This window comes from Protopterus annectens, chromosome 16.part0 (assembly GCF_019279795.1).
Source record: "Protopterus annectens isolate FY-2018-M chromosome 16.part0, PAN1.0, whole genome shotgun sequence".
Lineage (NCBI taxonomy): Eukaryota > Metazoa > Chordata > Ceratodontiformes > Protopteridae > Protopterus > Protopterus annectens.
Window position 1 is genome coordinate 617222555 of NC_056750.1, and position 25391 is coordinate 617247945.

The window sequence follows — 25391 nt, forward strand, 5'->3', positions numbered from 1 at the left end:
TACTGTTGATAAGATGGCTAGCTGCATGGCTTACAAATAGGATATGGCAAGTATCACACACCAACTGGACAGGAGAAATCCTTGGTTACAGTCAAGGTGTCCCAGAGGGCTCTGTACTAGGCCCTTACTTGTTTAGATTGTATCTTTCAGACCTTACTTTTTCATCTAAGGTGTTCTACGGTCTATATGCTGACAACCTGAAATTGGGTAAACTGATTACAAGTGTTATAGATAAGGCATGCCTGTAAAATAATTTGACTAAATTGACCATTTGAGCACAGGAGGATAATATGTTGATAAATACATCAAAAACTAAGCATATGAGATTTGGGAGACATAAACTGAAAAGTGAATATTTAATACAGCACACAGTGATTGAAACTGCAGATTCATTTAAGGACCTGGGTATATGGGTAGATTCAGCTATGAGTTTTTCTAATCATATCAACCAATTGGCTAATGATAGTTATAGAACTAGAGGTTGTATAAAAATATTTATAAAGTCTAGGAAATCAAACATAATGAAGTCATTGTTTGTTAGTTACATTAGATCCAAACTTGAGTATGGAATAATAATATGGAAACCATATAGGAAAACAAGCATGAATAAACTGGAAAGCATACAGCGGAAATATACTAAGGGCATCCATGGATGTGAAAATCTAAGTTATTATGAAAGACTAAAATATCTGAACTTGTACAGTGTCTCTTACAGATATTTAAGAGGAGATCTTATTCAGGTATATAGGGCATTTAGGGACAACTACCTCTGGGAATGTTTGGGGTTATCAAAAAGTACTAGAGAATCGTCAGATAATCTATGTAGAAGATTCTATAGGAATGAGAAGTGTACTAATTGGTTCTCTGACAGAGTAGCTGATGCTTGGAACAGGCTACCAAATTACATTAAAGCAAGTACTAGTTTAGATATTTTTAAGAACAGCCTGGACATTTATTATGGGAACAAGTGTTTTGGCATATTGGCAAGCTAGAAGGGCTTTAATGCCCGTGCTTGAAACATTTGTTTGTTTGTATGTATGTATGTATGTATGTATGTATAAGGAAACCTAGTGGTGGAATGCAGAAGACAAGGAAGTCATCAAAAGAAAGGAGTAGTGCAGGAAAAAGAAAAGGCAGACCAATCTGGAAAGGAATACTGGCTTGCTAACAAAGAAGCTAAGAAAGGAGTTACAACAGCAAAGAACAAGGTATCAGAGGTACCCTACCAGTTTCGGGAAAGTAAATCAGTAGATGGTACAAAGAAACTATATCAAGCTGCAAGGTAAGTCAGTAGATGGTATAAAGAAACTAAATCAGGTTTCAAGTCAAAGACAGAACGATATGGAAAACAGTCAGACACCCTTCATACGGGATGCCAGCAGCAACCTGCTCACCAGTCCACAGGACATCAAATCAGATGGAAAGAGTACTTCCAATAGCTTCTGAATGAAGAAAACACCACAGAGCTGTATTTCCTCAGACACAGCCTATGATGAGAGATGAAGAGGATCACACTATAGAAGTAAGAACAGCACTAAGGAAAATGAATTGAGAGAAACTAGTAGGCTCAGATGAGGTCACAGCATATGTGATAAACATCCCAGAGATGGTAAGAAATGGCTCCTAAAGGTACTCATAGCAATGTGGAGAGAAAGGCCTATCCCAGACGACTGGAGAATAAACATACTAGAGCCAGTGTTCAGGAACAAAGGGGACATTCACAGATGTGTGCAGTAAAGAGGTATCAAACTCCTGTCCCATTACTTGAAAGTTCTGGAGAGGGTGGTGTTACATATATATTTAGACATATAACAGTGCAGTTATACTTCTGTTTACAGTGCATGTACACTTTTGTTTGCTAGAATATATGTAGGAAAAATATAGTCACTTAGATGCAGATACATGTCTGTTTGTTAGCATGTATACATTAAAGGGTTAAACTGCTTTTAGCTGAGAAGCAGGTTTGGCATCCAACTGAATGTATTAAAAAATGTCCCATACTGGTACAAGCTTCAAGGAAAACAGATAAAAAACAGGTGCAGGGAGTATCAGAAGATTATAGAAAAGACTCCCTAAAGGTTTACCTTGAAATGTAACTTATCAATAGACTGTATGACCCCAGGCAAATACCAAAGCACTGACTATGAAAGTTCCAAACAAACAGAACAGACTGCATTACATCAACATCAAAAGACTGCTTTTATGAAAAACATATATAAAGAATATTGAAAGTGTATAATGTTAGATCTGATTCTTTGTTAGGTCTGTATACTGGAGAACATCATCCAAGCTGCCTGAGAGGTTTAACTTGAGACATTAAAACCTGTAAACTATGACATCATTGTACATGTTGACTGTTATATAGACAAGTTATTTTATTAGTAACTGTGCAAAAGTTAATATATAGTGCTGGAAAGGTTAATAGTCTGCAAAGTTCAGCGCATCACTCAAACTTTGGTTTCACCAAGCAGAAACTCTGGCAGCACCATTAATCTCAAGACCGTCATTAAATAACTTTTCAGGTGATTGATTAACGAATACACAGAGTAGCAGAAAGTACGATGGAAGATGAGCAGTTCAGATTCAGATCAGGATGCAGCACAACTAACCTAGTGTTTGCAGTGAGGCAGATAGTTGAGAAGAAGCTAGTGATGACTTTATAAGCACTTACACGAGCGCATGGATCATGCTATCCCTAACAGAACCAAGATGTTATCCTCCAAAAAAGGAAGCCAATCTGGTGCTCCTCTGCCATAAACAAACTCTACAACAGAAGAAAGAAACTGTTGCAAAAAAAGAGTAAAATCCCACGATTGGAGGAACTCCCTGGTCAACCTCAGTAAGAAGCTGAGATCCCTCATGAAATCCTCCAAAGCTAGTTACGAAAACAAAATTGCCACTGACTCTAAAGACAACCACAAAGCATTCTATAGCTATGTCAAGAATCTAAATGGCAACACTCAGATCTGCTTTGAGTTACAGCACAATGGCACTAAATATACAGAACCAACTGATATTGCCAACATCCTGGCAGATAGGTTCAGTACTAACTTTACCCCCCTCTCACCCCCTAGAGGGCCCATTGCTATACCGGAAGAATACAAAGTTCCTATAATCACAGCTGCACAGGTAAAAAACACACTCTCCAAAGTCAAGAACACAGCATCCATGGGACCTGACAATATCCCAGGCTGCGTTCTACACGAACTACAGAATGAACTGGCACCCTACCTAAGTACCATGTTCAATCATAGCCTCACCTCAGGCTTTGTAGCCACTGAATGGTGCACCCTCAACGGTTATCTCACTCTACAAAGGGGAAGCCACGACGGACCCCGGGAACTACCGCACCATTAGCCTGATGAGCCTGGTCTGCAAAGCCATGGAACATATCATCATGGAACTCATAAACAAAGACATTGGTAATCTCCAAACTCTGGACCCTACCCAGTTTGGATTTGTAAAAGGCAGATCATGTCCCCTAAACCTGATTGACTTCTTTGAAGCAGTCATCAAAGCCATAGATGAGGGCAAAATGGTTCACACAGCTTATCTAGATCTCGCCAAGGCTTTCGACACCATCCCCCACTCTGGAATTATAGATAAGCTCACTAAACTAGGTATAAATCCCTATGTCACAAGATGGGTTGCCAACTGGCTCACGGACAGAACCCACACTGTGAAAGTAGCGGATTCCAGATCCGACATCAGAACAGTGACAAGTGGAGTACCACAGGGTTCAGTCCTGGGTCCTCTCCTGTTTGGTATCTACTTCTCTGAAGTGCAGGCCAACACAGAAGGTCTTTGGCTAACAAAGTTTGCAAATGACAGCAAGCTAAGAGCCATAATCGAAACTCCTAACGATGTGGACAAACTACAAAAGGGCCTCTCTGATACAGATACCTGGTGTCAAAGCCATGGCCTGAAGCTCAATGCCAAAAAGTGTATTGTCATCCCCTTTGGTAAAAACTCTGTACCCATAAACTACCACATAGCTGGTAGTCTACTTAATGCCAAAAATGTGACAAGAGACCTTGGGACACAGGTGGACAGTAGTCTCTCCTTTGATAATCACATCGTCACAGTGGTCATGAAATCCTTCTACATGGCTCATCTCATCACAAAAGGATTCTCATCCAGAAAAAAAGAGGTCATTGTTCCCCTCTACTCATCACTCATTAGACCCATTATAGAGTACAACCCCCCTTTTGGTATGTACCTCACAAGACATCTACAACAACTGGAAAGACTACAGAAATACCTCACAAAGAAGATTACTGGCCTCAAACAGATGCCCTATGCAGACTGTCTCAAAAAACTACAGCTTTACTCCATCACATATCACCTACCCAGGGATGATCTCTGCCTAACATACAAATCTATGTCAAACCCAGAGCTGTTGGACATGCTCCACTTAAAGAAATCCTAATCCCTCCGAGCTACACGCTCTAGGGACCTAAACCTTGTCACCACAATAAACAGAACATGCTGGAGGGATAGATTCCTGTCCCAGAGACTTCCCATACTCTGGAATAGACTACCTATCTATGTCAAACAGAGCTCCTCATTAGCACTCTTCAAGAAAAATCTTGATGATTGGATGGGAAATGGGAAATTCTCCCCGGGGATCACTTCTGTGGCTCTGCTCGACAGGGGCACAGGAAAATAATTTTCTTGGGTGACGAAAGACAGGGTACATTTTTTGGCTAGGCTTGTATGGGTCCTAGGGCCGATAGCCTAGTACCTACCTATGAACCTATGAGGAAACAGTCCAACTGGGCATTCCTAGACATGGAAAAGGCATATGATAAAGTCTGCAGAAAGCTGATTCAGGCAGTACTATGGTGGCTCAAAGTCCCAGAAACACTGGCAGAATGCAAGCTACGTACAAGGAAACAATAGGTATGATCACTGTTCGGTCTCACAGAGGAGTTACCAGTGGGAGTGGGTGTGCATTAGGGTTCAGATCTGTGCCCACTGCTGTTCATACTGGTGATGGACTACAAAAGAAAACAAGTCAGAGGGGAAAAATCAACAAAGTTGTTGTATGCAGATGATGTGGCCTTACAAGCAGACTCTGAGCAAGAACTTCTGCAAAGGACAGGGGTATGGAATGCAAAACTGAAGGCACATAGAATGAAACTGAGTACAGATAAGACAGTTGTCATGGCAGCAAATGTCGGGAGTTCAGAAGAAGCTGAGAATTGAGATAGAAGGGAAAATAGTGGAAAAGGTTAACAGCTTCACACGGAGGGGTAGTTGAAAAGAAGGGAAGCCTGAATGAAAAGGTCAAAGCTAGAATCAGAGGAGCTGCAGCCAGCTGGCACAGAGTTTCAGGTGTAGTATATGACAGAAGAATGCCAAAAAAGTTGAAAAGTAAGATGTACAAAGAAGTGGTGTGACCAGTACTACTACTGTATGATACAGAAACCTAGGCAGTAAAGGCAGAAGAGATGGTGAAGATGATTTGGGACAGATAGGAGGAAGACAAGAGAAAACCAGGGCATCCAGCAAAGATGTGGATGGATTGCATGAGAGAAGACCTGTGACAGTTAGGCATGAGTGTCAAAGAAGGCAGGAGAGTAGCATTGAATATAGAGAGATGGCAACAGTTGACACAATGCCCCAACTCCAGGTAGAAAAATGTGAAAAAGGGGGATGATGATGATGAAATGTCTAAGAAATGATAGTGCTACCAGTTGCTGTCAAATCTTTGAACTGTCTTTGGATTCCTGGCCTTCTGCTAGTAATCAGTCAACTACACAGTGATGTGATACATATACAAACCAGGAGAAATGTCCTAACCTCTTAGCAGACTAACTGTAGAAGCCTGGGAATTAGAGACCTAGTTCAATCTGTCTGTAGCAGTGAGACTGAAGATGAGCCACAGCTGCTTGTGGGTACTGATGTTCCCTTGGACAGAGTGACTGCAAGGGCAGAGGTGAGTAGTAGTACCCAGGCTGACAGCGAAACACCACTGTCAGAGGATACCAGACTTCCTGCAGAAGGGGAGCTGGGAAGGGTCACAGAGAGAGAGAGTTGAAACAAGCTCAGCTCTCAGACCCTACATTACAGGGCTTCAGGGAGGTAGCTAGAGAGGAGTCTGATTCTCAAGGAAAAGGGGAATCTGTATACTAGGACAAAGGGTTACTGTATAGACAGTGGACCCCTGAAAAAGGGCTAGAGGGTGACATAATACAGCAGTTGATAGTGCCCAGAGCCTACCATCTGGCACTTCTAGCCATAGCCCATAATAGTCCCTTTTCAGGTCATATGGACATAAAGTGTACAAACAGACATATTATGCAGAACCTTTATTGCCTTGGGATTTCCAGGAATGTAACAAGGTACTGGAGGACCTGTTAACAGTGCCAAAAGGTAGGTGAGGCAGGAGACAAGGTCAAAGCTTCTTTGGTACCTTTGCCTGTGATTGAGGAGCCATTTTCAGAGGGTAGCTATGGATATTGTGGGGCCTCTGAGTACCCCAAGTTCCACATGGAAGAAGTATATCCTAGTGGTAGTAGAGTATGCTACCAGATACCCTGAGGTGGTGGCTCTGTCCTCTGTTGAGGCAGAAAAGGTGGCAAATGTTTTGTTAGAGATTTTCAGCAGGGTGGATTTCTCAAAAGAAATACTAACTGATAGAGTTGCCAATTTTATGTCAGACCTGCTGGCTTATTTGTGGAAGCACTGTGGGGTGAAACACCTAAAGACCACCCCCTACCATCCCCAGACTAATGATCTTGTGGAGAGGTTAAACTCTACACTAAAGACCATGCTACTGGCATTTGCAGACCAGTTTAAGAGGGAGTGAGACAAATATTTGCCCCATCTGTTGTTTGCTTACAGAGAGGTGCCCCAGGAATCCACAGGTTTTTCACCCTTTGAGTTGTTGTATGGGCATAGGGTGAGGGGACCTCTAGATTTGTTTTGAGTTGAGTGGGACGGTGAGTGTGAATCCCACAAGGAGTCTGTTGTGGTATATGTCCTAAACCACAGGACAAAGCTCAGGGAACTTATGGGCTTGTCTCAGGAGATCCTGGTAGAAGCCCAACAGCAAAAAAAGTTCTGGTATGACAGGAATGCTCGAGCTAGAGCGTATGCTGTGGGGCAGCAGGTTATGGTTCTCATTCCTGTCAGACACAATAAACTGCAGGCAGTGTGGAAGGGACCCTTCAAAGTGGTAAGAAAGGACAATGCTGTTAACTAGATGGTGGAACTGCTAGGCAGGAGGCAGGGGCACAAAAATTGTACCATGTTAACACCTTGAAACCTTATCATGATAGGAAGGCCCTGGTGCTAAGTATTTTCAGGAAGAAGCAGCAGGAGTCTGAGGGGGGTTCTATGGCTACAAGAAGCCAGCCAGCAAAATCCCAAGTTATTATGGGTGGAGCCTAGGGCTGCGGGCACATGATATGACAGTGCAACACTGTAATGGTGTCAGCAGTATAAATGCAGCTGGGATCTCAAGACAGAGGATGAGGTAATGTATTCCCAGATAGGCTCATTTCTCTCAAACAATGTTTCTCAATGGTCACTTGAAAAACTAGCCTGAGTCTTCAAGGGGGAAGAAGTGTGACAAAGGGAGATACAGCCAGCACAGATCTCTGGAATTTTGTAAATAACTACGCCATTTGTGAATATCAACATAATTTATATAGAAGTGTGACAGAGAGATACTGCCAGCACAACTATTTGGAAGTTTGTAAATAATTATATGTCATTGGTGAATATCGAAAATATTTATATAAGATGCTTGTGTTGCAACTCTATTAGGACTGTATGTCATGTGTATATCAAACTGCTGGTACAGATGTGTGTGTTGAAAAGGTTTTTGCAAAACACTGAGCTTAAAGATGCATCCACAGTGTGTCCTGCTGGAAGAGAACAGAAATGTACATACACTATTTTAACTGTTTAAATGTATATATTTTTACAGTGGAAAATAAAATACAGGAAGTTAACTTCAGAAAAATAGCTGAAATTAAATTACTTTATGGCAGCTAGAGAGAGAATGGCTATACTACAGAGCTCTCTATATTGTCTTTAAGGTGAACTAATTACTAGCTTTGAATGTGAGGGAATACAATTGTTTTATGACTTCCAGCATCTGCCAAAGATCTGAGGTCTATGTATTTTCACAGGTACATGCTAAATACTGCTAGCTTCCAGCAGTGAGGGTTTCAACTGGGATAGAGTCAGATGACTAGAAATGATGTCATTCTGCAAGCTATCCCAGCAGTAAAATTTGAGATATTAATTTGAGAAATCTTTGAGAGAGACACAGCATTCTGTATTCTGTCTTGGACCTGGCAACAACAAGATCCATTTACCACATCTGCCTTGCTCTTAAGTAAGTTAACTAGGGTATATTAATTCTCTTAGATTCAGTCAGGAATGTAGTGAAACATAGTTTATATATTTTTCTTTACTTATTTGAGACTATCCCGCAGTGTTATTTAAAATATTTCCTGTGGTTTTGAACTCTGATGTCACTGTGAATATATATTGAGTATTTTCTTGTTCTTTTATTATTTATTATTAAATATATTTAAACTTTTCATTGTGGTGGATCTGTGTGAGACATATTTAAGTTTTGAGAGTACTTGCATATTATTTTTTGACACTGTGGGCCACTCCTAATAGCCTTGCTCTTGGTCAAACTACCATTTGTATTACTAGTAACATTACACAGTAAGATTGGACACCCTTTGTTAAGGGCCTTAAAGTAGCCGATAAGGAGTTGGCTGGTGGCAGTGGTAACTATCTTATAGTCTGGGCAAAAGGGGGCATAGCAAGTAAACCTGTTTCAGCCTTTCCCGTGTGTGTGTGTGTGTGTGTGTGTGTGTGTGTGTGTGTGTGTGTGTGTGTGTGTGTGTAAATCAAACCTCAAAGATTATGTGTGTGTCAGCTACTTGGGCAAGGACATGAAACACTGGTTGGACAGAAAGGTTGCTGGAGGTCTTGACTTGGCCACTCAACTGAGATTTCAACTCTATAGCTGTGTCAGTGTGGAGTCTTACTGGGGATCTGGAGAAAGAGGGAGAAACCAGCCTTGGGCTGACTGTGGTCTCTGCGTGCTCTTAAGGGAAATTACACTTGATACAGAGAGCTGGATCTGGAAATACTGTGTACCTTGTCATCCTTCCCAGTGTATGTCCCCCACTGGTGCCAGTGGTGAGGATTGAGGCTCCTTGATTACTGGCCCAGTGTTGGGGCATCACAGGGGGTGTGACTAACTCATGCTTCATGCTATTTAAGATGCATCCAGGAATATTGTCAGAACCCATCAATGCAGTATTTTCAGCTTTTGATCGCACTTTTAGGACCTGTCCTTGTGTGACAGCTGGAGGTGACCCAGTTTCAGGTATATCTTGAGGGATAGATGGAGGGGAGAAAGGGGTAATGTTAAAACTAAGTTTATCTATCAGTAGGTTAGTTACATCTTCAGCCTCAGTGTAGGTAACAGTGTTCACAATCTGCGCAGCACATTACTGCATTGTGCTTTTGCGATTACGAACATAACTAAAAATGTCTTGCAATTGTGTTTGTCTTTGTCTTGGGTAGCTATTTTAGCCTCAGACTTGGCTTTGGTGGATTTTATGAAGTGCCTGACATAGGGGTTGATATTTAAGCTGGTGAGCTTATTTATGATGCCCGAGTGGGGTATTGTGTCGAAGGCTTTTGCGAGGTCCAGGTAGGCTGTTTGGACTACCTTCCCTTCATCTATGGCTTTGGTAACTGTTTCAAAGAAGTCGTCTAGGTTCAAGAGGCAAGATCTGCCCTTAACAAAGCCGAATTGGGTAGGATCCAGTGTCCGGAGGTTCCCAATATCTTTGTTTATGATTTCCATGATGATACGCTCCATAGCTTTGCAGACCAGGCCAGTCAGGCTTATAGGGCGATAGTTTCCGGGGTCTGTTGTGGCACCACCTTTGTGGAGTGGGACCACTGTTGCTGTACACCATTCCTTGGGTACATATCATGTAGTAAGGCTGAGATTGAACAGTGACTTTATATGAGGGTTTAGTTCTTCTTGGAGCTCGTGTAAGACGCAGCCCAGGACACAATCTGGTCCCACTGATGCTGTGTTTTTTGCTTTGGAGAGGGCAGCTCTCACCTGTGCATCTGTGATCTCAGGAAGGCTACACTCTGTTGGGATAGACATTTGCTCTTTTGGGGGGGAAGGAGGGGGAGTTTGCACTGAACCTTTCTGCCAGGATGTTGGCAATGTCTGTGGGTTCAGTGTATTTTTTGTCATTTTGCACTAACTCAGAGCATATCTGGGAGTTGCCTCCCAGGTTTCTGACATAACTAAAAAAGGCCTTGTGATTATCTTTAGTGTCTTGTGCAATTTTTCTTTCGAAGCTGGCCTTAGATGATTTTATGAGGGATCGTAGTTTCTTGCTAGTACTGATCAGAGACGCCTTCCCTTTTTGGGATTTTGCTCTATCATGTAGTAGCTTTCTTCTTCTGTTGTATAGCTTATTTATGGCCGGGTCCACCAGACAGGTCTCCTGCCTTTGGAGGAGTGAGTCTTGGTTTTATTTGGGATAGCATGCTCCATGCATTCCTGTAGGTGTCCATAGAATGCTTTTGTAAAGGATACTGCAGTTTGAAAGTAAACCGTTTATGAGAGTATTTATTGGACAGTTTGACCCCGGATGATTTGACCCCAAATAAATTTTAATAAAAGCTTTTTTCTAATAAGTAAATAATAAAGTACACAATAATTAAAGTGTTTGAATTTATTTTTTTTTATTTTTTATTATGTTAATGTTAATTTATTTAATCTATTATTTAATAAGTTAATATTAATTTAATTAATTACCAGTTTTAACATATTTAAAATGAACAATTATATAAACAGTATTTCAGTTAAATATATTGCTTAATTTCTTTTAATATGTTAATGTTTCCACTGTGGTAGATAAGCAAAACTACTGTAACTTATTTAAAATAGGATCCAGTAGGTGGCAGTAGCTAAATATCCTATTTTGTTGTGATGTGTTCACTGTTTGGATATGATTTTTTTCTCTACATATACTTATACTTTTTTGGGGATTTATTAATTTACTATTTTTTGTTTTTCAGAAGATTATGTTTCATCTGTTGATCTGGTATGTTTATTTGATCTTTATTTATTATATCTTTTTTTGTTATATCTATTTTTGTGAAGATTTATAGACTTTGGGTAATGAAACTACTGTTCATGATAGCAAAATAAGCACTAGAAAAATTATTAAGATTACAAACTGGCCCAGAGGCTCCTGCCTGCATTTCACTCTTTGGTTCTTAAATTAGATCCTAATTTGCTGATGGGTGAGATTTAGCTGACTGTACATATCAGCCCTGATATTTGATCAATAGTTTTCTTGTGATATGTTTACTTATTATGTTTCTGTAATGCTTTTTGAAGTGTTTTCTTTCGATTTTGATCCATTTCTTATTTGGTATAAAGTCATTTAGCTTTTGAGACTGTCTGTACATTTGTTTTTAAAATGTTTACTACGAGACTCGGTTTTGTTTCCATTTTATTTTATATATTTTTGTTTTTTAATTTATTTATATTTAAAATACGGAATTGCGATCTTAACTGGGGTCGAATCATCCGGGGTCAAAAGTTCCAGTAGCGAATTGTCCAGGGCCAAATTGGCAGGGTCAAAACGTCCTGTACCCTTAAAGAAAATGATGAAATTTATATCATATGGGATCACCCATTAACAACAGTTCAAAAAAATAGATGCAAGAAAACCAGATATAGTAGTCCATGAAAAGAAGACAGAAGTAGCACTGATCATTGAAATTGCTACACCCAATGACTACAGTGTCTTATGTACAGACTGACACAAAGTCATAAAATACCAGGATTTGTAGGCAGAAACCAGAGCAATGTGGAAGAAGGATACCCAGACAGTTATTATACTAGAAGGAGCAATGGGCCTTATAAAAAGAATTTACAATTGTACTTACATATGCTACCAATACATGTAACGCCATATAAATTGCAGAAGGAGTCATTACTGGGCGCATTGCAGATGCTGCGAAGAGCACTTTTGGCTACATCAAAGATTGAAACAATACTAATTTCATGAACTTTAATCATACTTTGACTTAGTAATGGGGTCCATTCCTGTCATGGTATTAGAAAGCCAAACAACTTGAAGAAAGAAAAAAAAAAGAGGTAAAAGAAACCTTCTATTAGGAAATCATGTTTGCAACTGGAAAACATGTTCTAGTTGGTGCCACGACAAGAACCATGACCATTTCAAGGTTTAGACTCCTTGGTTCTCCAGGATTTGTGAGAGTGATTATCCTCTGGCCTTTGCTACTCTTCTGTCAAGATTCACCTTTAGGCCATCTCTGCTTGTCTGCCCTTAGATCCCCCTTTTTACCCTGCGTTAAGTGAAACAGTTTTTGAAAGGGGTTTTTCATATCCATCCACCTAGAAGGCAAGTATATCCTTCTTGGAATCATATTTCTGTACTGAAAAACCTATTGTTTCCTTTTGAACATGCTAAGAATGCTATTGAAAAAGTCTTACTCATTATTCTGACTTCTGCAAAAAATATATCTGAGTTATAAGCTGTTATGCTGAGTTAACCTTATCACTGTGAAAAATGAGACATTGATAGTACTGAGAACAAACCCTTCCTTTATACCTAAGGTTCTTTCAGCATTTACACTAAGTCAGGCAATCTCCCTGTTTCTTTTTCCCAGAACCAAATAAAGGAGGGAGAAAGAATTTTATACAATCTGGGTGTTCACAGGCAACTCAGATACTACATTGATAATGCAAAAAAAAAAAACAACTTCAGGACTTCCAATCAACTATTTTCCTACAAAGGTAAAGGACATGGGAAAACCAGTGTCAAAACAGACAATTTATGAATGGCTGTCTCATGCTATTGCTTTTTATTATTCTCACTGTGATAAGGCACTTCCAAGCAAAGTCAGGTCCCACTCAACTAGGACTTTTGGCTATTTCTGTGACTTTTTGGAAAGGGGTAGACCTCAGAAATGTTCCAGAGGTTGTAACTTGCTCATCTGTAAACACATTTACTAACCACTACAAACTAGGTTCCTTCTCTAGGTTCAGAGCAGGCTTTATAAGGACTATTGTCCACTAGCTCCTGGTCTCTAATCCTTCTTACTCCTCCTCCCTTTCTATCTAAGCTCTGGTATTTGCCCCATATTGCTTAGGTTGCTGCAACAGTTATCTAATGATGAACACAGTACAACTGCATACATAAAACTACCATAACAGCAGATGTCCATATAGATCACTGTTGCAGCAGCTGCACCCTCACTGTCCCTCTCCCATCCTCCAGCCCTCCCTCATATTTTCTAGTTTTATACCAGGGTGGGGGATGTTTATGATTGCTGTTCCTATCTGGCAGGGTTCTAGCATCCTCTTCCTTAGACAAGAAAGCTATAAAGTTTTGGAATCCTAGCCACTGATTTTATACTGTTCTCCTGTACTACAATGGCTAGGGAGAGTAGAAGGAGCTTTAAAGCTTTGCAAGCTGGCCAGCTGATCCAATCCTTGGCAGTATGCCCCACATACCATATATTTAGTTAATTCCTGCCCTACATTTTGTGACAAGGATGGGAAAATAATTGATCAGTACGGATATGTTTCTGCAACTTTGATTTTCCTTATTTTGAATTGCCGGCCAATATGTTAAAGTTTATTCTGGCTAATTGTGAAAGTGTGAGGAATGTTTTGTCTGCAGTTTCTTCTTGTGAGAAAAATCTGCCTTATATTGTTCAGTTTCTTCCATCTCACAGGTCACAACTAATAGTTTAAAGTGTGTACGTATGGCCATTGATACTTCTTCTAGGGCTATAGCCATTGGTACTGTTTGGAGGAGGTTTGCCTGGCTGCAGTCTCAGAACCTCCCAGATGATATGATAAATGAGATTGTAAATTCTCCTTTGGATAGAAATTTAGTTTTTGGTCTCTCTGCTGCAACGGTTATCAAAAAGTGTGATGAAAGGGGTAAGTTGATACAGAGACTATCTGAGATTTTTCAGCCACCCTTTCCAAATTTTGAAATGGTTTCTGTAACCCCCATCCAATTTTAGCAAGAAACAAAATAAATACTCTTGTCAAAATGCTGGTAAATAGACATTTAAGAAGAAGTGGAAAGGGGGGTTCCAAAAAGGAATTCAGGAGCCCCCAATGCCAAGGAAAGTCTGACAAGTCAGAATGACTATTTAAAAGTCCTCCCACTCACCTTGGCAGTCCCTTTATACCTCCATAAAGTCTGAATCTGCACTGCTCTCTTTGACAACATCCAGTCTCAGAAAAATTAGTTCTGAAGATCATTCATCAAAGTTACAGATGGCAATGGAAATAAATTCCACCTTTCCAGGGGGTAATTCCTCATCTGCCGGAATAGACTCCTGTATTCCCCCCCTGTCCTTCAACACATGTTGTCTCAGGGAGTGATAGAGGCAGGTCCTCCTTCACAGATTGGTAAAATTTTTTATTGAAATATGTTTTTGGTGCCAAAGAAGAAAATGTTTGGAGACCAGTTCTGGATCTTTCTTTCCCAACCTAGTTTGTGATAGTGCCCATCTCTACAGAGTCTTTTTCAAAGTGTCAGGAATCTCTCACTTGGGTGAGAGATCTCTTAGACAAGCTGGGATTCCAGGAAAACATTCAAAAGCCTTTTGTTTGACTCCATAACACAGGATTGTGTTCCTATGTTGTCTGCTATACACCTCAGTTCAAAGAGCTTTTCTTCCACAGGAAAAATAGATCTATACCTAAATCTGTTTCAGGGGTTTTCCTCTCAAACTTCAGTCACTGCATGGGAATGCCTCAGAATTCTGGGTCTCGTGGCATCTTTGATTCTCATGAGACCCCTGATAAGACTTCACATGAGAAAGATATAATGAATGGTATCTGAAATCTCTTTGGTTCCAGCACCATCATTTAGTTTCAAATTACAGTTCTATGTTTCTCAGAACAGAAATCACTTTGTGCAGACAGCAAATAATCCTAAATCCAGGTCTACCTTTTTTCTGCCTTGCTTCAAAGCAGTCGGTCACCACAGATGCCTCTGAACGTGCTTGAGGAGCAGGTTCTGGTGGGATAAAAGTGTGCAAGGTGTCTGGGACACCAAGGATGGATGCAAACACATAAATGCAAAATATATGCTGTGATCAAGGCAAAGAGCTTTCTGAATCATCTTTGGTCCCCTGAACCTCTTCAAGTTGTTACAGATGGTATCACAGTCATGTGGTTCATTAATAAGCAACCGAAACCAGGTCATACCCTCCTTTGCAGACTTGCCATGTTAGCTTGGGAAATAGCTTCACAGCACAGTCTCACTCTACAGGCATCCTGCATTCCATCAGAACAAAACTGTTTGGCAGACAAGCTGAGCAGGACAAAGGCAGACCCTCACAAATGGAAACTTGCTCATGGAGTCTTCCAACATTTGATCCATCTGTGAGGAGTTCCTCAAGCAGACCTCTTTGCCTACTCTCTGAACATTCAGTTGGCAAAATTCTGCTCCAGGACTCCATATATGAAGGCCTGGAAGGCAGGTGCCTTTTTTTTTCCTTAGACAGGAACAATCCTTTATGCTTTTCCACCTTTTCCACTAATATCCAGGGTACTTCTGAAGATTCAGAAGGACTTTCCCAAATATCATTGTGGTGACTCCTTTCTGGCCCAGGCAAAAGTGGTTCTCCCTTCTTTTGGAAATAGCCTGGGTCAGTTACCATAAGCATCCTTACAGAATGGCTCTAGTCACTCAAAAATAGGAGGGGGTGTTTGATACACCTGAACCCCAATAAACTTCAACTGACTGCCTGGATGATAAGACCTTAAATCCCTTTAGGCACTTGTTTACTGAGGATGTGCAGCAGGTACTAATGGAGAAAAGAAATCTTGTTACTACGAAATCACATATTAGCAAAGGGAAAAGGTTTTCTAGTTGGTGCTAACAGCATAACCATCACCCATTCAGGGCTAGTTTTTTTTCTGGTTTTACAATACCTGTGTGAGTTACTATCCTTTGGCCTTTTGTACTCTTCCATCATGGTTCATTTACTGGCCATTTCAGACTGTCTGACCGTGGGTCCTCCTGTTTCAATGTATTCTGATGTCAATACGGTTTTGAAAGGGATTTTGTATAAAAGATCTCCAAGACAACTGGTGGCTCCTCCTTGGGATCATAATTTTCTGTTACAGAAGCAACACTTGCACCATTTGAACCAGCTCATCTGACTAAATTGAGGTTCTTAACATGGAAAACTGTTCTACTGATTGCTCTGACATCTGCAAGAAGAGTATCTAAACTGCAATATCTTATGGTAAGTCAATTCTATCTCATTTTCCACTGAGACAATGTTTCACAGAGAACTAATCCCATTTATTTGCCTAAAGTGGTATCCAAGTTTATACACTGCAGAAACTCTGCAGAGATTAGGTAAAGATCAGAAATTGTTCCAAGTAAACAGACTATTATTTCCAGTCTTAAGACAAAGCAAAACCAAGGTTAAGCACTTTCGTCCTTCTCAACACAGGGCTTCATCAGAACCTGGTGACACACCCCCAAAGAGTTATTTTATTGTCAAATGCACTGTCATGTGACATATAAACAATTAGTCAGTTATGTAACAATCACTTCAAAAACACGTAATTCACAGCCATCCCATTTCTTTAAAAGCTTATAAAAATCTAACAATGTATAAACAGGCATGCAAAAAAAAATATTTCAACATTCCAATAGTACAATATTATTATTGTAGTTTAAAACCAGATAATTTAAATACAGTTTGAAAAATGGGGTCTATATTAGATTATTGAAGTTTCAGAACTTCAAACTCCATATGGTCGACACGATATGATCGAAGTACTGAAACTTCAAAAATCTAAAAATAAATAAATATATAAATAACAAAAAAAAAACAAAAGTAACTGCAATCTCAGAGTTGGTATATTTAAGTAGCGGGGGTGTGGGGTGCAGGAGGGCTTGCCCCCCTGCTTAAAGCAGTTACTTTTGTTTTTTTTTATTTTGTTTTTTTTAGATTTTCGAAGTTTCAGTACTTCAATCATATGGTGTTGACCATATCGTGTTCGAAGTTCTGAAACTTCGATAATCTAATATAGACCCAAAAAACTGATGTGAAAAACAAATATGTAAAAGAATGGGCCTATCAGAAAATAAAAATAAAAATACTGCAAATACCTGAAAAGGAATTATGAGTGTGTGTAATTTTTGCCCTAATTTTAATTGGGTCTATATTCAAGCATCGAAAAAAAAATTACAGCGAATGGCAAATAATTGAATGTTAAACAACGAAGGTTTAACATACCAAAAAAGCTTAGTGAAATATAATTAATCGAATGGCCATAATTGGCCAACATAGCGAAAGTAACCAACCGAGGTGGGACATCTCCACCCCCACACCCCACCAACTATAATATACCAACTCTAAGATCACACTACAGTAGGGAATAGGGCAAATTAAAAAAAAGGTTTCCTTTGTTTACCTTATGCATTGCGGTACTTCCTGGTTGTTGGTCAACTATGGCCATTCGATAAATTATTTTTTGCTGTTAAGCATGTTTCGTACATTAAACTTTCCCTGTTTAATGTTCGATTAATAGCTGTGCTCTGTAATTTTTTTTCGATACACCAACATAGACCCATTTTAATCATTTTTTTATAAACAATCCGTAAAGCTTAGCTGATCTAAGTTTCAACACAGTACTAATTGGCATATGTAAGGGCAAAAATCACTCCCATTACTACCCTTTATTTTATATAAAATGTTCACCCTCAAAGTAGATAAAGTTGTTATTTATAACTAATTCCATAAAATCTACTATTGGGACTCCTTGATTAAAAATTCAAAAGTAGAAACTACCTCAGAGAAATGTTCTAAACCCGTATCATGAGGAATAACAAAAAACAAATCTATCACATCAATAGTGATAAAAATAATATTGTCACTGTAAAGTTGCTTTTTCAAATTTCTAAAAAATCCCAGAATTCCTTCAAAAGATTGGGATTTTTTTTTTTTGTGTAAGGCTTTAATTTTCAATTAATATGTGCTAACAGGGGATAGGATTTTAGAAACCTGGGCAGCTATTATTGGTCTAAGAGGTGGATCATTAAGGCATTTGTGAATCTTAGTTATTCCAAAAATTGTGGGGTATATAGTTTTCTACACATCAAAACCTTAAATTTACTAGGGGTGATAATCTTCTGCAGAAACAGATCTTCAAGAAACAAATGTATGCTCTTGTATGATAACTAATGTTATTTTGTGATATAGGAATGTACATTTCAACATCAAATAAGATCTCAGACATTTAAAAACATCAATTAAAACAATTCATCCCCCCTTATCAGGTTTCATAACCCACACTGTTTTACATAAATTGTTCCCAAATCATTTTTTCTTTGACAGATAATTATTTTCCAATAGTTCCATTTTTTTACATATAGGTTCATAGGTATTTACTAAGCTAAAGACCACAAGGGCCTTTTTAAGCCTAACCATGCATCCCAAATCTCTCACAAGTTCTGGTACTCTTGATAAGTGTAACCAGGGGTGTGGGAGATGAAACATTTACAAGCAGAGGACAGGGTGATGAACCAATTACAGGTTGCCTCTGTCCATTAGAGATATAAGTGCCAAACCAGGGATGAATTTCCTGATAACCAATAAAAAAACAAAATACAAACACTAAAAAAACAAGAAAAATGGTCCCAAGCAAGCTGCAATGCCACATGTTTAGCAAATAAATGTTTAAATTTAAAATCAGAGACTGAGCGCTTTCGTCTTATAATGCAAAGACTTCATCACAGTGATTAGTCAACCATAATAGGGGACTATAATTACTAAAATCTCATCTAATCAATACTAAAGATTTAGCATAGACATCATTATGTCATTCAGGAAGGGTGATATTTAAAATTAAAGGTACAACATCATGAAACCAGATGAATCTTTTTATTTATTTTATTTTATTTTACATTTGTTGACCGGGCTAGTCCAACTGGATATATGTCCATTTTCAGTAGAGGCCCGGGGAGATAAGCTCCACTAACAGATAACAGTAACAACGGGTACAATACTATTTTAAGACTAGAATGCTATTTTCCATAACAGCTTAGTAATCTACTTATTGTAACAAGAACAGAAGTAAAAGGCTGGAAGGAAGCACTCAGGTCCACAAATAGTTCCAAGGTTTAATGTCACCAAAATGAGAAAAGCAGAACACCAAAACACTGATAACACTCCAAATACGTTTTCATTCACAAGAACTTCATCATAATAATAAAATACATAGCTAAGGCCCATTAAATAGTCCCCCTAAACATAAAATGGCCAATAAAATGAACAGAATAAGATTAAAAAAAAAAAAACCATTCAAAATTACATTCACAAATATGTCGAAGTACTGCCACCTAGTTTCAAGTCATACTAATTACACACCCTAAAAGGCATTCTTCAAACACTGATAAACAGCTAATAAAAAGCTAAAAGCTGTTCATGCAATCATTACTAATGTTAATAAACAATAAAATACAGTAAAATACAATAAAATGTCTCAGTAGTGTGTGTTGATAAAAAACTTGTAAAAACTAATAAAAACATATTTTAAACTCTTATAAAAAAATATATATATATATATATATATATATATATATATATATATATATATATATATATATTTACAAAGTACATTATAGCTTGGCAGACCTAAGTTACAATAGGGGTGCTATTGAGGTGTTCTCATTTAACCCGGGGGTCCTGCTTGCATCTAGGGTAATCTGCCACAGTAATTCCCTATATTCAAGGATAGTCTCCCATGCACCCCCCCTCACATCCTGTATAGCAACCTCTAGAACAAAAAATTCATCACTTGCCCTAGGGCAATCCAAAGAATGTTTGTACAGAGCATTTTTAGCATTGCATTTCCTAACATCATACATATGCTCATATATACGTCTTTTCAACTTCTGTTCAGTCTTGCCCACATAAAAGGCATCACAGGTCTTTACACAACTAAATATACTAACCCACTAGAGTTGCAATTACTAAAACATTTACCATAAACCCATTTACTCCTACATTTTAAAAATACTCGATCTGTGTTGGAAATGAAATTGCACTGTGTGCATGCTCCACATTTAAAAGTACCTTTTCTCTTAATGGTGTGAACAGGCTTCAGTTTACTCCCACACCAAACAGGTCCTTCAAATTTTTACCCTTCTTGTAACTAATCTTCAGGGGTTCCTTGTCAATACCTTTAAGATCCGTCAGAGAAGTAAACCTATTCCATTCCTTTGTTATTATGTCCACTACCATTTTGGAGTCCAAATTAAAATCTAAAATAAGGGCTTTAGAGTAAGCCAATGGGTTCACTTCCCTTGAACAATTTTGATTTGTGACCAGTCCTTTACCCAACAATGGGTAGTACCTATTATGGCATAAATTACTTACATAAGTACGACTGTCAACCAGTAACTCCCACGGGTAGCCCCTTTGAATAAATAAACTTTCAATAAAATCACACTCCAACAAAAAATCTGCGTCCTGAGAAGTCATCCTGAATGCTCAAATTAGCTGACCCTTAAAAATGTTCTTTTTCTGTATATAAGGGTGAGCACTTGAAAAATGAAGATACGAATTTGAAAAAGTTTCTTTACAAAATATTTTAGACTTAATACCCTCCATAGTTTTAATTAAACTCACATCCAGAAAGTCAAGCCTATCTGTATTTATAGAACTAGTAAATTCCAAAAAGGGGGTAGTGGTGTCCAAATAATTCATAAATTCATGTAACTTTTCCACTGTGTCACTCCAAAAAATAGCTATATCATCTAAAAACCTCTGGTAATGGGACCAACAGTTACTATATACAGAATTTAAAACATATTTTTTCTCCCACCAAGCTAAAAATATGTTGGCGTATGTGGGGGCACAATTTGCCCCCATAGCTACCCCCTTAATTTGATGAAAAAATTCTTCCCCATAAAAAATAAAACTGTTTTTTAATACCATCTCCATCAGTTGTAAAATAACTGACAACTGGTCCGTGGATGGACAGGCCTTATCTAATAAAACTTCTTCCAACCAGGCTAACCCTATATCCTGGGGTATAACAGTAAACAGGTCTTTAATATTGATTGTGACAAAGATGATATTGTCAAAACACTGGTCAGTTTTAATTCCCTTTAAAAAGTCCCAGGAATCTTGTAAGATAGCCCTTTCAGAACCCCAAATGAACTTTAATTTCACATCCAGAAATGTTGATATGGGTGCTGTCTTTGTATTTTTAAAATGTAGGAATAAATGGGTGTATGGTAAATGTTTTAGTAATTGCAACTCTAGTGGGTTAGTATGCCTTTTATGTGGGCAAGACTGAACGAAAGTTGAAAAGACGTATATATGAGCATATGTATGATGTTAGGAAATGCAATGCTAAAAATGCTCTGTACAAACATTCTTTGGATTGCCCTTAGGTCTGCCAAACTATAATGTACTTGTAAATATATTTATATATATATATATATATATATATATATATATATATATATATATATATATATATATATTTTTTAAATTTTTTTTTATAAGAGTTTAAATATGTTTTTATTAGTTTTCACAAGTTTTTTATCAACACACTACCGAGACATTTTTTTGTATTTTATTGTTTATTAACATTAGTAATGATTGCATGAACAGCTTTTAACTTTTTATTAGCCGTTTATCAGTGTTTGAAGAATGCCTTTTAGGGTGTGTAATTAGTATGACTTGACACTAGGTGGCAGTACTTCAACATATTTGTGAATGTAATTTTGAATGTCTTTTTTAAATCTTATTCTGTTTATTTTATTGGTCATTTTATATTTAGGGGGACTATTTGATGGGCCTTAGCTATGTATTTTATTATTCTGATGAAGTTCTTGTGAACGAAAATGTATTTGGAGTGTTATCAGCGTTTTGGTGTCCTGCTTTTCTCATTTTGGTGACATTAAACCTTGGAACTATTTGTGGACCTGAGTGCTTCCTTCCAGCCTTTTACTTCTGTTCTTGGTAGTCATTGTGGTTGGAATCCCCATTTTTTACTATTTTACTTATTATAACAGGGTAAACAGGAATATAAGTGCTACACTAAAAGCTAATATCATATATTAAAATGTCAACAAAGAAAAAATATATATTAAACAAAAAACTCAAACTAAAGCATTGGTGGTTTTCTTTTTTTTTTATGATGTCAAAAACATGCTGTCAAATTCTTTCTTTTAATCTTTTAACTGTTTTCCCCACATAAAAGGCACAGCAGGAAGTTCATGGGGCAAAGTAGACAATGTGGGAGGTGTTGCAAGGAATAGTTCTTACAAAATTGTCTATTGAAACATATGGTCCTTCATTAATAAACCTAAAAAACTTGCAGGTCTCACATTTCTGCATTGCTCTGTACCCTCTCATTGGTGTGCTTCTCCAATACTAGACAATTCCAAAAGAGACAATATTTCTACCTTTCGAAAATAACAAAAATATGGCTCCTAGATGTTTCTTGATGTCATCAGGGAACACCAAATCCCAGTTCAATTTAACTGTAGAGTATACAAAAAAGCATCCTTACTATATGGTATAGAAAAAATAGGACTGGACAAATCAAAACTAGTATTTCTCACCCTGACCAGGTTTGATTCCACAACACTGTCAGGTATAGCTATCCTAATTTTCAATATGGGTGAAAAACGGTCACTACGACGGCTAACCATTTCAGCTCTAATATTACTTAACAACTGAATGGGGTACCCCCTTTCCACAAACATACATATTAAACGGTCTGTCTCCTTGTCAAAAACACTGTCGTCAGTTATTAATCTCGAAAGCCTAACAAGTTGACCTTTGATGACAGATTTTTTTGGTGGAAAGGGTGACAACTGTTAAAATGGAGATATGAGTTTGAGAATGTCTCCTTTCAGTAATCACTGATATATAACAATCATTGGTAGGATTCTTCTCCAGCATGAGTCCACGCAACTGATACTATTAATACCATAGGAATAAGTAAATTTAAGAAAGGATGCAGAAGTTTGCCACTGAGAATCAAATAATTCCCATTGTTCTAAAGTGCCTTTTCATAGGATAAACATGTTAACTAGGAACCTATAGTACCCGTGTACCATAGAACAAAACTGGTGAGTAAACACCACCACTTTCTCCCACATGGTCAACAAAACATTAGCATATAGAGGGGCACATGCCGCATCCATTGCCACACCTGAAACCTGATGGTAATACTCTCTCTCAAAAAAAAAAAATAAAATTTTTGTTCAAAGTTAATTCGAGGAGAGTAATAACTACACCAGTGTCTTGGGTGGTTAAATATGTGTGTTGTGAAAGAAAATTGAAAAAAATTCAGCTCCTGTTTCATGGGGAATGATGGGAAAATAGGTCCACTACATCAACAGTGATGAAAATAATGTCATCATTGTACTGCAACAAATTTAAACTCTGCAAAAGATGCCAAGAATCCTTCAGAATGTGAATTTCAGATTTGAGGATAGACCTACGCTTGTAATCAACATATTTGGCCAGGGGTTCAATCTTAGAATGGCAGACACAGTCTGTCTCAAAAGGGGACCCACAGTGCTTTTCTGGATTTTTGGAATACCAAAGATAGAAGCTATCTTTGGTTTAGCGACATTGAGATATTCTCACTGTTCATGCTCAATTTCCTCCTGCATGAGTATGTCTAATAAAGTCCAACTTGGTATAAACAATATTTATTTCATTAAGTGAAACTCTTATATAGGTCACATCATTATAACAAAAACATTTTAGAAGAGTAATCAAAACTGTTCATTATTACCCCCCCCCCCCTTTACTGAGTTTCATTTATTTATTTACATTTGTTGACCAGGAGTGTCCGACTGGACGTCGGTCCATTTTCAGCAGAGGCCTGGGGAGAAAAGCTCCACAGTTAAAATATATAGACATTAGTTACATTGGAATTACATAGCAATTAATTTGATTACCATAGCAATTAAAAATTACAAACATAGTTACAGATGAAGAATATAGTACATCAGTAGACAACTAGAATCTTTATCATCTGCAAAGTACATAACAGACATTAATTGTTACAATAAGAAGTTCCTGCTGTATAATAAGTAGTTAGGCTTATGAGCATCCGAGCTTGCTATATCCCGCCCCCACCCCAAACAAAAAAGACCACAGTGAAGAACTTCTCTAAAGCAAACTTCACACTACTCAAGACTGGTGTGGTATCCTTCAAGGCCCCTGAGCCAGTGGAAACCACAACCCAAGCTGCGGAAGCACTTACAAATGCCTTCTATGAACACCTCCAGGACTGCATGGATCAGGCAATCCCAAATAAAACCAAGACTCTTTCCACAAAGGGCAAACGTCCAGTCTGGTGGACCCCAGCCATTAACAAACTTTACAATAAGAGGAGAAAGCTATTACATGATAGAACAAAACCCATAAAAGGAAGTCACCCTGATCATTATTAGTAAAAAATACGAGCACTCATAAAATCAACTAAGGCCAATTTTGAGAGAAAAATTGCCATGGATTCAAAGGACAATCATAAGGCCTTTTTCAGCTATGTTAGGAACCTGGGTGGAAACTCCCAGATATGCTCAGAATTAGTCCAAAATGATACAAAAATCACTGAATCCACAGACATTGCCAACATACTGGCAGACAGGTTCAGTGCAAACTTCACCCCCCTCCCCTAAAGGAGAGATAACTATCCCAGCGGAGTGTAGCCTCCCAGACATCTCAAATGCGCAGGTGAAAGCTGCTCTCTCTAAAGCTAAAAACACAGCATCAATGGGACCGGATGGTGTCCCCGGCTGTGTGCTACACGAGATAAATGAGGAATTAAACCCGCACATAAGGCAGCTGTTTAATCTCAGCCTTACCACAGGATACATGCCCAAGGAGTGGCGTATGGCAACTGTGGTCCCACTCCACAAAGGTGGTGCCTCTATGGACCCTGGTAATTATCGCCCCATAAGCTTAACAAGTCTAGTCTGCAAAGCTATGGAGAGGATCATAATGGAGCTCATAAACAAAGATATAGGGGACTTGCAGACATTGGACCCGACCCAGTTTGGCTTCGTCAAGGGAAGATCATGCCTTTTGAACTTGGTCGACTTCTTCGAAACAGTCACCAAGGCCATTGATGAGGGAAAGGCAGTCCATACAGCCTACTTTGACCTTGCAAAGGCTTTCGACACAATACCCCACTCTGGTATTGTAGAAAAACTTACCAGCTTAAATGTAAACCCATATGTCACAAGATGGGTTGCAAACTGGCTTAAGGACAGAACCCACAGGGTTAGAGTTGCTGGCGCTATGTCAGA